Genomic DNA, 14,295 nt, shown 5'->3' with positions numbered 1-14,295 from the left:
GTACGACCTATGATGAGACGCCTGTTAGTGACAGAACTTCGCAGAAAATGGTTTCCATTCTTCAAGAATGGTGATTTAGACGTTGATGACCGTCATGGTTGTGAAAGAGAGAAAGCTTTCGATACTACTGCAACCGACGGGAACAATCACAAGAGATCGTTATCGAAAGCAATTGATGTGTTTGAGCCGAGCACTGAAAGCCAAACGGCCACACTACAGCGACAGACATGAAAAAATGATTTTGCAGCATGGTAGTGCACGGCCCCATGTCTAAAATGCCGTCAAAACATACTTGGAAACGTTGAAATGGGAAGTTCTACCACACCCGCTGTATTATCCAGATACTCATCCCTTTGACTGCCACCTTTCTCGGTCTATCACACACGACCTAGCTGACTAACACTTGCGGTCATACGAACAAGTGCAAAAAATGATCGATTCATGGCTCCCCTCCAAAGATGCCCAGTTTATACCATGCGGGATTCGTATGCTGCCCTAAAGCTAGGAGAAAGCAGTGGCCAACGATGGCGAATCGTAAATTTTTTGTAAGTTATTCACAATAAAGTCTCGAACTTCGAGCAAAAACGTGGAAGCAAAGTTGTAGACCTAGTAGATGATGCTTTTTAGTGGATTGGTGCAACAGAAGATGGCAACCTGATGCTGTGAATCCGTAGATAGCATTAAAATTTATGTACGTATGAATGTATGTTGTGTGTGTGTGTGTGTGTGTGTGTGTGTGTGTGTGTGTGTACTGCATGAGGTATTACGTTATCATTTGCTTCTTATTTACTACAAACTGGATTCGCGAGACTTTTTGCAGGCAGTATGCACATACAACAGTGAACGTAACGAGAAAATTATATCATTGTACTACACGTAGTTCAGGTGATATGACGTCATAAAAATTAAGCATGCGGGGGGGGGGGGCTACATGCTACTGTTTCCCTGCTAGTATTAGATATTTTTAAGCGGTTGTAACGCAATAACTTATTATACATAGATCAGTAACGCTAATGAACAGCTTCGGCTTTGAATATAAGAGAAAAGAAATGTCACATATTGACTAAAGAGTGAATTAGTTTCATGGACACGTCGCGAGTTATCAAGAGTTAGGTAATTTGGTAAGTCACCTAAGGGTCAGGGCTAAAAATTGTAGTGGGTAAGTACACTGAAGGGAGCTTACCTTGCGGTACCAACGTAGGCTAGTAGAGAGTTGCACGGGATAGATTGGGGAGGAGACATGGTTCAAAAGGCTCTGAGCACTATGGAACTCAACATCTGAGGTTATCAGTCCCCTACTTACACCTAACTAACATAAGGACAGCACACACATCCATGCCCGAGGCAGGTATCGAACCTGCGACCGTAGCGATCGCGCGGTTCCAGACTGAAGCGCCTAGAACCGCTCGGGCACTCCGGCCGGCTTGGGGTAGAGAGCTGCAGCAGACGAGTTTCCTAACTGTTCGCAACAAGAGGTGACTATTACATGATGCAGGTATCTTAATTTACCGCCTTCTTAATTTCATGTGTTACATGTAGAGAAGTAATTATGCCACATTACTTGCTAACGTATTACTTAAACCGTATATCATGCTCAAATTATCCGAACGATCTGAACTGCTCTTCGCCCGATTTGCATGCAGCCTACATAACGTAACTGCCTTGCAGTTTTTCCAACTTTGTTTCGGAACAAACGCTCGGCTATACAAAATGGTTTGTGTGGTAATTAACTCCAGGTGTAAATTAATACCCCGATACTACAAATATCAGGAAACACTTGTGACAGTCATTAACGCTTGTAAACTCAAATTTAATGATATAATTGTCATTGTAAACTATTAACACTCTCATTAGTATTTGACACAAATAATGCAAGCAGTTCTTAATACGTAAATTATTCCGTAATCCCTACTCAAAACTACATCTCTTGCGAATAAGAGATTCTCAAGAATATCTTGGCTCCCAAATACACGAAGTATTCTTGCTCTCTAAAAGGTTTTTTAACCATCTATTAACAGTCGTTCACTGTGCCAGCGCTTTTGTGTAAAATGAGTACTGAACTACGTAGCCACAAGAACAAGGAGCTCTATCGAAATAAAAGCATCAACAACCTGTCACTAGTGATTTCACAATTTTCGTGATGGCACGTTGCTCTATGTGCTGTTCGAAAACCACTTATCGCACTTATTTAACACAAAGTGACATTGCAATGGAAGTTATTAATGAGCTGATAGCTGTACATGCGTCCGCACTTTAAATGACGTGAACAACTGTTTCGTTGCGGTAGTGGATAGACCCAATACTAACTACGCAATACATTCGTTTTTGATCGAGATTCGTCCACAGCACTGATCATCATTGCTGGCTAGATTTCAAGAGATGTAATATAATACATTTTTGAACAGTATCAGTTAGCAATTCTGAACTTTAAATTACATGACAAAATTTTTTGTAGTGGATCGGGACAGTTGTCCGGAAACTGTTGTCCCTGGTAACTAACCACAAAAGATGTCAGATATGGTTTGATTCCCACGTAACTGATTTGAAACGACGTATTATACGTGCTGGATGGCGATTCGAACCCAGCACCTAATCCGACTGTTACGTAAACACAGTCAAATTCCAGATATGAATTTTCTCAGCAGTAGCGAGATGTTTGGAACTACAGTTCTAAATGGTTCAAATGGCTCCAAGCACTGCGGGACTTAACATCTGAGGTCATTAGTCCGCTAGACTTAGAACTACTTAAACCTAACTAACCTAAGGACATCACACACATCCATGCCCGAGGCAGGATTCGAACCTGCGACCGTAGCACCCACGTGGTTCCAGACTGTAGCGCCTAGAACCGCTCGGTCACAACGGCCAACTTGGAACTGCAGTGACGAGGCAATTAATCACTTCTGCATTCCCAGCATTCGAACCAGGCACCTATCGTAGTTCTTTTCTCGGCAAGAGTGCACATTAAATATAGGTTTCTTTGACGAGAAGCGAGATGTGCGCATGTTGAACTATAAGTGACGCGACGAAGAGTACAGTGATGGCTGGGAATCGAGCCCCGCTCGTATCGTCGTTGCCTACACACGAAGACACGTTAACAGTCGATTTTTTTTTCACAAGTAGCTATGAGTGTCACGTGTGAACTTATAACGATGTGACGGAAGACCGGCGTCTGTGTCGAAACCGTCACATATTGTTACTGATAATGAACGAAGAGATGTAAAATATCTAAATAAATACCTATCAACAGTTAGGAGTGCTCATACTAAAGCCTGAAAGGAATTCGGATCTTGACATGTGGAGAACTTAGAACCTCGAACAAATAACAAATTGATGGCGCTGCGTCGTCACGAATAAATCAAATTCCGTGAAACCAGTACCAATATACTCAACATCTCAAGCGGAAATAAAAGAAGAAGGGCCTTATGACCTTATATGGTGTTTGATTCCTTAACTAAAATAAAGATACTAGTCTAAGAAAGATTACTAATGACAAAGGTTCTATATGCTGCTCTTACGCTTCTGGCATTGCCCAACGTAACTTGTAATCGGTAGCGAAGGGACATCACGTTTAGTGCGCATTTGAAACTACGCTGGGATAATTTGTTCTTCATTTGGAGTAATCAGGAGTAAATAGAATCTACCAGTGCCCACTAAAAACTTTCGCCTGTAGAGGGAATTGAACCCTGACCCTACAGATATTAATCTAGTATCAAGACCCACCTTTCTTTTCTGGAAGACGCTGGTCAGCACCAGGTAGGCGGAGGCAAAGAGGGCAGGGATCTTTGACTTCGAGGCCTGGCCACGATAGATCCCCCATGCCTGTCGCTGAGTCGCTCCATAATTTCCTTTTAATGTATTTTTTTCCTTTTTTCTAATAATTAATCCAGAAGAGGAACTTTCTGAGGTGAGCGACGGATTCAAAGTTCGTCTTCACTATAGTTTGTGTTCCAATTTATTTCGCAGTATGTAACAAGTTATCCGATGCATCACTTTCCCGAGGTGTGTTTGCCAAGTTGATCTTCTCTAAATTCCGATCGCTCCACTCGCCAGAAGCTCCGTAATGTCATTTTCGATGCTTCGCTTCACTTCTTCTGGTAAAAAGAAGTTCTGACATACGGAGTGGAATAAAATTATATATAATAAAGAGTACGAGGTCTTCTTTCATGAGGATAAAGTTTTCTCCCGAGATTGCTTCAACACAAAATATTGTGCTTCTGAGCTAGGTATGTACCTGAGAGTGGATTTCTGTTTCCTTAAATAAAATACAAAATAAATACGTAAAAAATACCGAATGAGAAAAAAGAGTTTAACGAGTTTTAGTTAATTTGTTTTGTAGATTAGATCCTGTTCTATTCACTTTGAACACTGTCTTTCACAAAATTATATTTAATAAAAAATTTGCGAAAGTTTTCTTATACTATTTCGTCTTCATTAGGGTATGATGTTAAAGGAAAAGATACATGCTCGTTTTTTTTCGGTCAACAGATAATACATTGTTTGGCCTTTTGGTTACTTTATCGCATTTCGTTTTGTAAGTGGATATAGCTGATCACTAGGATTCAAAGAATCGGCTGCCAGATACCGGGGTACTCCTCATGTTATCGTGCCTGACATTTGTGTGATAACTCGACAGGTTTACTTAGCTTCAGTGCACACAAACTTACGTTCTACGGTGTCTTTTCGGTCACAATTCTCACACGTTGGCGAATCACTCAGATGGAGTGCATGAAGCTTCGCTTTAGTTGCTACTTTTCTTTTTTCTGCCCTTTCTCACATTTGTCCGTAGTTGGGAGGTGCTGATATTTTCCCTTGTAATGAGGGGAATTTTGTTCAGTCACATTTCTGCTTTTGTTTTCCATTAACTTTACCTATATGTTCTTAATTCCTACCATATTCGACTGACGGACTCTGGTTTGAATATAACTGAGTTCGAATAAAAATTGTTGAAAATGATAAGAAGCAATGCAGGTGTGCCGTATATCCTTGGGTGCAGTCAAGACAGTGGAAGTAATTTCGTCTAGTGAGTGGGACGTGAGGCTGGTGGACGTCTTCTTCCACAGCTTGTATGTGGGAGTCACGAATAAAGCTTGTGACTTTCTCCCAACGTCGTTCAATGTTAATCTCCCGTTTCCTGCTGAGAGGGTCAAAGTGTCAAATTTGAGTTTGAAAATGTTACCTCGAGTTACAAAATGACCCAAATCTGACAGAATTCTTGTTGCTCTTTAACGTGGTATGGGTAAAACCTGTGCCTCATAATTGAATTTAGAGACCATGTACAAAATTGCAAAGACTGCCCTTTGGATGTCGTCACGTCTTCTAACGCTACGTTCTTTGTTGCTGGCTCTCGCTCTGGAAAGGTTTTCCTGTGTTATACGTATAGTCGATATGTAGAATTTTCAAGTGGCTGACCACATTGAGTTCTCCGGTGTTTTGTAAAGATATTCCTACATACATAATGCGTGATATAGTTTTGTTTAGCTTCGTACGTGATGTAAGTTCGTATTTGTTGAAGAACTGCAATGCCTTCTCCATGTCAATGTAACCAGTGATCACAAGAACCACATCATCTGTGTATGTGTTACATATGATATTTTGGCCTGGTATGTGCAGCCGTCGCAGTTGGTTCTGGAGAGTGGCTAGTAGGGAATCAATGGAAATGGCAAATAATGTCATCGATATGGGACAACCTTGTCGCACCGACCTCGTGAATGCAAGTTGCCAGGTTATCTGACCATAAACCATGATTTTCGATGTAGTGTTCTTCATAATTCTACCAATGATGTTGACAAAGTACTGAATAAAATCCAGTGTAGTCCTTCTTTTGATAAGGTACTGGTGGCTCACCCTATCGACATCTTTCACGCTTTGTTTTTGAGACTCAAGACTCCGAGATTTAGCTGTGCTAAGCCTGCCTTTAAGATTTTATGACAGCCCTTCTTGTGCTTCGCAATTAACAGGGCTGCCAGACACTAGTTACGCAAGATGGCCTTTGATTTCCTTTTCAGTTTCGTTCTGCGTTGTGATAACAGTGCCTTCAGTTCTTTTCTGTGATAATTTTTCTACGTCCTCTCTCCTGTTGACCTATGACATGAAATACTGAAATTGCTTCATCGAAAACAGTACCTTGCGTTCCCGCACGTATTTGAAACCCTTCCGTTTTCGCCTCAGTGCCAAAATTTTGGGTTTGATTTGTTTGATCGCAACATAATTTTCAGGAACAGAGGTGCCCACTTTGTACAGCTCCTTCTCAATGAGAAAAACCTTGGCTGTTTTCCTCTACCAGAAGTACTTTTCCCGCTAATAGTCGATTGCCATTGACGAATATCCTATCCGAGAGAGTTGCTGAGAAATTAGTAATGAACGTAAAACAAGGCGCGCCACAGTTTTTGTGCTCCCACGTGTCAGTTAAAGTGAACTCTTGAGTTATGTATTCCAATTCAGCAGACAATTTCAAATTTGCGATTTGATCTTTGGGCCGTAACACAGTTAAAATCGTCCGCTAGAATGAATGAAGTCAGAGGAGGGGGACAATTTTATTATTAAAAAACTCTGTTCGGTTGCGTCGTTTGCTGCTGTCAATGAAGCATAATACGTTAACCTTTCGGGCGTTTTAGATAGTACAAGCGATCCCTGTATTACTTGTAAGCATTTCAGCGAGAATGACATATCCAGTTCCGAGAGTATCACTGTCCCCAGCTCACCTCCGTCCGGTTCCAGTGTTAATTACAGCGCTATACCCAAAGATATCGTTTAGTGCAAAGTCCGTTACTCCTTCAAGTAGAATAATATCAATATCCACCGCATATAGAGAGTCTTTCAAGCTAATTAACTTCTGGGAACTATGTATGCTGTTGGTGTTCAAAGCTGCAATCCTCTAGGCTTGAGATGGGTTCATAATCTACCACGTTTCTAAAAATTCAAATCTCATCGCACGCCGTCAGTATGGAAGCCGTCAACAGGTGTCAGATATATCTTCGCCTAGTGTTACTTAACCTACATGACTTAATCGTTCCTGAGGGGAGACTGACAGAGCTTCTCTGAAACTTAGGGGAGTATCTCTGATTTCCTTATCTTCCGCTGTCTCCTCCACCCAGTTCTTCTCAAGCGGATATATGAGCAAGTCGTTCGTGTTTGTACTGCGGATTACTGCGGCAGCTTTATGAGGGGCCACAGTTCTGTTTTGTTTTGCTTCCTCGAAACTCGGTGCACTACTGGTGGCTGGTGTGTGAAGAGATTCAGGCTGAGTACGATCACAGCATTCTTCCGAACTGTCATTTAACTCCAGCACTACTTGCACGACCTTTTCGCGCACGAGTGGAACAATTTGCTCAGCAGCTTGATGTGCAATCCTTCGATTCTTATTTTTTGTGGGGGAGCAGTTTTTCGGTGAGCTTGCAGAGTTTTCTGCTGCAATATCTTGTTCAGATTCAGTGACGTTCCCGTCAGTAGACGGTGTACCTGATTTCGTAATACTACTCGAAAGAGACTTGTTCAGAGGTTCCTTGGAACGTTGAGTCGGTTGCGGTGCGGCCGGGATGACCTCCGCTACTTCAGTGACTTTCTTTGGAATACCGTTATCAGTAGCATTATCAGTTTGAGGAGTGACCAGAACGGGTGTGGAGGGCGGAAGTCCAGTGACAGGCGCCTCGTTCGTTATCCGATGGAGGAGGTAGCCGCAGGACTGACAGCTCCTGCGGCCGGCAACTGGTTCGCGCGCCGTTGTATACATTGGGCTCGCACGTGACCTATCGAGCCTCACCCCGCGCACGCTCTAGGCTGTCCCTCGTACATGACAGCACCTCGGTGGCACAAACGCTAATATACCGTTAGACGGGATGTGTTTCTATAGTTCCATTTTAAGTTGTCTAATAACGTTCAACATAGAAAACTGATGTCAATTTTATTTTAATTTATATTTTTTTTCTTTTGCTTTTAGTACATGGCTGCACGTTCAGAGACCGTGAATAGTTACAATTAAAAGAAAACAGCCCTCAGTCACTAATTTTTAACGAATTAGCTGGGTTTCGACACTGCTAGGAGTGTCTTCCTCAGAATTTACACCAAATAATGGTCTATAACATGGTCACAGAATTATGACTAAAATCGTATGAAACAAATTGTAAGTATGGAATTATTGTGAAAGACTGGCAGTACTTACATGTCATTTATAAAATAACAATTATGCCAAAAGGGCTTTAGTCATAAAGATATTTATGACAAAAAAAATGATGGCGAGCCACTAAGGGCTGCTCGTTACTTCCGCGGTGCAGGTTGTAAACGGGCTGAGGTGCCCGCGTTAACAAATGCGGCCAGATGAACATGGCACTGCAACGAGCGCACTGTCTAGTTTTGTAGATACAATTAGGCTACTTCACATTGAAATATAGGCAGAAATTATCACAAATAAACAGTATTTGGTACATAATGGAAAGCAATGTTTGTTTGATAGTAGCGTACAACATACATCAATGCTTATAACAATAAGATAAAACATGAAAGTATCATTATGAAAATGTAGATAGGACTGAATGACAACTTTTAGAAAGCAATACTGACGTGAAATACAGCCAAGAAGCATTTGATAATTAGAAAACATAGGACTACCTTAGAAGGAAAAGAACATTTCGGCAACCTGCACAAGGAGACCCGAAGTCAGATATCGAGTAACGGCTTTATACCGTCGAAAAAATTTTTGTTACGGAGGCTATCCTTTCGAGCTAGATGCTTGAAAATATCTAATTCTTCTAGAATGTCTACTCAACGCCCTTTCTTTTCGGTGTGCAAAATGTTGCTATCGCAGATGGCTTTAGGGGAATGGCCTGTAATTAGAAGATGGTCGGCAAAAGATGAATTTTGGGGGCTAGTGCCATTTATTCTTAGCAAGTGTTCTTTATATCTGGTAGTGAAGGCACGTTCAGTTTGTCCTATATAGTAAGAGGTGCAAGTATTGCAGACAATTTTGTAGACACGAGAATTTTCTAAAGGGGAACGAATAGAATGTAAATTATGAATGAAGTTTTTTTTTCAAATTGTTATAAGTAGAAAAAGCAACGTTGCAATCGTATTTCTTTCGAAGAATGCTTTGGGACGACACTACTGCATTTATTTGCTTGCCAGGAAATTCTAATGGTAGTTGGAAAATACTCACTTTCTTACACCGAAGGCGGCGTGGGTAACACTAACTTCATCAACGCTTCCTTCAGAATGCATAAACCTGAAGTTCCCCCAACTAGTTATATTAGGTTTGTAAATAAAACCTGCCTTTTCTTGCTGCAACTTAATTTATTTGTCCCAGACGCGTTTCGCCTATTTCTTACTCTAAGGCATCTTCAGTGGGATCTATAACGATACAGTTTTGTTATTTTTAGATTATCAAACACTTCACGTCAAGTTTTTTATGCAAATAAGTAATTACTTACACTTTGCTGGGATCTGTCTTTCCTCTCAACTGGTCTACCATTTTATTTCCGAAACATGAGCTCGATTTTGTATCCCAAACGTTTTCACACTGTTCACTGTTTCTCTCCTTCTTCTTTGTGGTGTGCTAATATTCGTTTTCCTCTAATTGTAGTTATTTGTTCAAACACTGTGCTTTTTTTTTTTTGTCATCAGTCTACTGACTGGTTTGATGCGGCCCGCCACGAATTCCTTTCCAGTGCTAACCTCTTCATCTCAGAGTAGCACTTGCAACCTACGTCCTCAATTATTTGCTTGACGTATTCCAATATCTGTCTTCCCCTACAGTTTTTGCCCTCTACAGCTCCCTCTAGTACCATGGTAGTCATTCCGTCATAGCTTAGCAGATGTCCTATCATCCTGTCCCTTCTCCTTATCAGTGGTTTCCACATATTCCTTTCCTCTCCGATTCTGCGTAGAACCTCCTCATTCCTTACCTTATCAGTCCACCTAATTTTCAACATTCGTCTATAGCGCCACATCTCAAATGCTTTGATTGTCTTCTGTTCCGGTTTTCCCACAGTCCGTGTTTCACTACCATACAATGCTGTACTCCAGACGTACATCCTCAGAAATTTCTTTCTCAAATTAAGGCCGGTATTTGATATTAGTACACTTCTCTTGGCCAGAAATGCCATTTTGAGGCCATAGCGAGTCTGCTTTTGATGTCCTCCTTGCTCCGTCCGTCATTGGTTATTTTACTGCCTAGGTAGCAGAATTCCTTAACTTCATTGACTTCGTGACCATCAATCCTGATGTTAAGTTTCTCGCTGTTCTCATTTCTACTACTTCTCATTACCTTCGTCTTTCTCCGATTTACTCTCAAACCATACAGTGAACTCATTAGACTGTTCATTCCGTTCAGCAGATCATTTAATTCTTCTTCACTTTCACTCAGGATAGCAATGTCATCAGCGAATCGTATCATTGATATCCTTTCACCTTGTATTTTAATTCCACTCCTGAACCTTTCTTTTATTTCCATCATTGCTTCCTCGATGTACAGATTGAAGAGTAGGGGCGAAAGGCTACAGCCTTGTCTTACACCCTTCTTAATACGATCACTTCGTTCTTGATCGTCCACTCTTATTATTCCCTCTTGGTTGTTGTGCATATTGTATATGACCCGTCTCTCCCTATAGCTTACAGCTACTTTTTTCAGAATCTCGAACAGCTTGCACCATTTTATACTGTCGAACGCTTTTTCCAGGTTGACAAATCCTATGAAAGTGTCTTGATTTTTCTTCAGCCTTGCTTCCATTATTAGCCGTAACGTCAGAATTGCCTCTCTCGTCCCTTTACTTTTCCTAAAGCCAAACTGATCGTCCACTAGCACATTGTCAATTTTCTTTTCCATTCATCTGTATATTATTCTTGTAAGCAGCTTCGATGCGTGAGCTGTTAAGCTGATTGTGCGATAATTCTCGCACTTGTCAGCTCTTGCCGTCTTCGGAATTTTGTGGATGATGCATTTCCGAAAGTCAGATGGTTAATCGCCAGACTCATATATTGTACACACCAACGTGAATAGTCGTTTTGTTGCCACTTCCCCCAATGATTTTAGAAATTCTGATGGAATGTCATCTATCACTTCTGCCTTATTTGACCGTAAGTCCTCCAAAGCTCTTTTAAATTCCGAGTCTAATACTGGATCCCCTATCTCTTCTAAACCGACTCCTGTTTCTTCTTCTATCACATCAGACAAATCTTCACCCTCATAGAGGCTTTCAATGTATTCTTTCCACCTATCTGCTCTCACCTCTGCATTTAACTCTTAATGTTACCACCGTTGCTTTTAATGTCACCAAAGGTTATTTTGACTTTCCTGTATGCTGAGTCTGTCTTTCCGACAATCATATCTTTTTCGATGTCTTCACATTTTTCCTGCAGCCATTTCGTCTTAGCTTCCCTGCACTTCCTATTTATTTCATCCCTCAGCGTCTTGTATTTCTGTATTCCTGATTTTCCCGAAACATGTTTGTACTTCCTCCTTTCATCAATCAATTGAAGTATTTCTTCTGTTACTCACGGTTTCTTCGCAGCTACCTTCTTTGTGCCTATGTTTTCTCTCCCAACTTCTGTGATGGCCCTATTTAGAGATGTCCATTCCTCTTCAATTGTACTGCCTACTGCGCTATTCCTTATTGCTGTATCTATAGCGTTAGAGAACTTCGAACGCATCTCGTCATTCCGTAGTACTTCCGTATCCCACTTCTTTGCGTATTGATTCTTCCTGACTAATGTCTTGAACTTCAGCCTACTCTTCATCACTACTATATTGTGATCTGAGTCTATATCTGCTCCTGGGTACGCCTTACAATCCAGTATCTGATTTCGGAATCTCTGTCTGACCATGATGTAATCTAATTGAAATCTTCCAGTATCTCCCGGCCTTTTCCAAGTATACCTCTTCCTCTTGTGATTCTTGAACAGGGTATTCGCTATTACTAGCTGAAACTTGTTACAGAACTCAATTAGTCTTTCTCCTCTTTCATTCCTTGTCCCAAGCCCATATTCTCCAGTAACCTTTTATGCTACTCCTTCCCCTACAACTGCATTCCAGTCGCCCATGACTATTAGATTTTCGTCCCCCTTTACATACTGCATTACCCTTTCAATATCCTCATACACTTTCTCTATCTGTTATTCTTCAGCATGCGACGTCGGCATGTATACCTGAACTATCGTTGTCGGTGTTGGTTTGCTGTCGATTCTGATTAGAACAACCCGATCACTGAACTGTTCACAGTAACACACCCTCTGCCCTACCTTCCTATTCATAACGAATCCTACACCTGTTATACAATTTTCTGCTGCTGTTGATATTCCCCGATACTCATCTGACCAGAAATCCTTGTCTTCCTTCCACTTCACTTCACTGACCCCTACTATATCTAGATCGAGCCTTTGCATTTCCCTTTTCAGATTTTCTAGTTTCCCTACCACGTTCAAGCTTCTGACATTCCACGCCCCGACTCGTAGAACGTTATCCTTTCGTTGATTATTCAATCTTTTTCTCATGGTAACCTCCCCCTTGGCAGCCCCCTCCCGGAGATCCGAATGGGGGACTATTCCGGGCCGGCCGCGGTGGTCTAGCGGTTCTAGGCGTGCAGTCCGGAACCGCGCGACTGCTACGGTCGCAGGTTCGCATCCTGCCTCGGGCATGGACGTGTGTGATGTCCTTAGGTTAGTTAGGTTTAAGTAGTTCTAAGTTCTAGGGGACTGATGACCACAGTAGTTAAGTCCCATAGTGCTCAGAGCCATTTTTTTTTTTTTTTTTTGACTATTCCGGAATCTTTTGCCAATGGAGAGATCATCATGACACTTCTTCAATTACAGGCCACATGTCCTACGTTACGTGTCTTTAATGCAGTGGTTTCCATTGCCTTCTGTATCTTCATGTCGTTGATTATTGCTCATTCTTCCGCCTTTAGGGGCAATTTCTCACCCCTAGGCAAGAGAGTGCCCTGAACCTCTATCCGCTCCTCCGCCCTCTTTGACAAGGCCGTTGGCAGAATGAGGTTGACTTCTTATGCCGGAAGTCTTCGGCCGCCAATGCTGATTATTTATAAAAATTTAGGCCGTGGTGGGGTCGGAACCCGTTTTGATCATGAATCAAAGACGCTACCCCTAGACCACGGTAGATGAGTGTGCTTTAACAATGTAAATATTGTAACTTCATTATGTGTTTCCTTCTCTTTGGTTTGTTTTCCTACATGTTGCCAGCCTAATGAAGTATAAGTTCAAAATTAATTTATATTCACTGTATATATATCTGGAGGAAAGGGTGGTGTGTGTGTGTGTGTGTGTGTGTGTGTGTGTGAGCGAGAGAGAGAGAGAGAGAGAGAGAGAGAGATTAAGAGAGTGAACAGTGTATACATGTTTTCTTTTTCTTTCATGTGTGTATGTGGGGGGGGGGGGGGGAGGAAGAGCGGTTGGAGGATTCAGTGGTAGTGTTTTGAATACGAATGTCATAACTGTTAGAGAGTTGTTAAAAGCTTCGGTCGTCAGTTAATTTGACTTTTGGTTTCAATGTTCTGTGGAGGACTTCGATAACAAGTGAGTGAAAAGGTGTTGGGTGGTATTATTATTATTATATTAGTAGTCTTGGGAGCATTACTCCCTTATTTTTCTGTTAGGGTAAACAATGAATTGTTTGGCATGTATACCTGATCATTGAACAGGGCTTTCCTATCTGCTTTGGATTGCTGTATGTGGAAATTTTCTTGCAAGGCTGATTCTAATTATCATTAATTCTAATCATTGTTGATTCTAACTATGTTCATGTCTTCTTCTCTAGTGGTTGGTGTGTGTTTATGTCCTCTTAGGTGTTCTGCACATATAGAGTCCTTTGTCCCATACTTCCAGGCACTCATGTGTTGTTTGCATCTAACATCAAATGTTCTACCTATTTGTCCGATGTGTCCGCCTTCACAAATGTTACACTGTACTTGATATATACCTGCTTTCTGTTGTATGTCTCTGTTTTCGTCAGTTTGGGGGTATATTTTTGTATAGAACTGTGTGTTGTGTATGCATTTTCCAAAGACGGAATAATCTGAACATAACAAAAATATATCATTATGATTCCACTGAAGATGCCTTAGAGTAAGGAAAAGGCGAACCGCGTCTAGTACAAATAAATTACGTTGCAGTAAGAAAAGGCGGTTTTATTTACAAAACAACTATCTCTGTACTTGCCACTGAGGACGGCCACGGAAACAAAATTGTTGCTGCAGTAGATTCGACTACTTTATCACAAAGATCGGCTTTTATCAGTTTAACGTAGAAAACAGTATCCCCCATCGATAGATATCAAGTAAATCATGACAACCT

Source organism: Schistocerca piceifrons, chromosome 8, assembly GCF_021461385.2.
Source record: "Schistocerca piceifrons isolate TAMUIC-IGC-003096 chromosome 8, iqSchPice1.1, whole genome shotgun sequence".
In the NCBI taxonomy this organism is placed as follows: domain Eukaryota; kingdom Metazoa; phylum Arthropoda; class Insecta; order Orthoptera; family Acrididae; genus Schistocerca; species Schistocerca piceifrons.
This window is presented reverse-complemented; position numbering follows the sequence as displayed.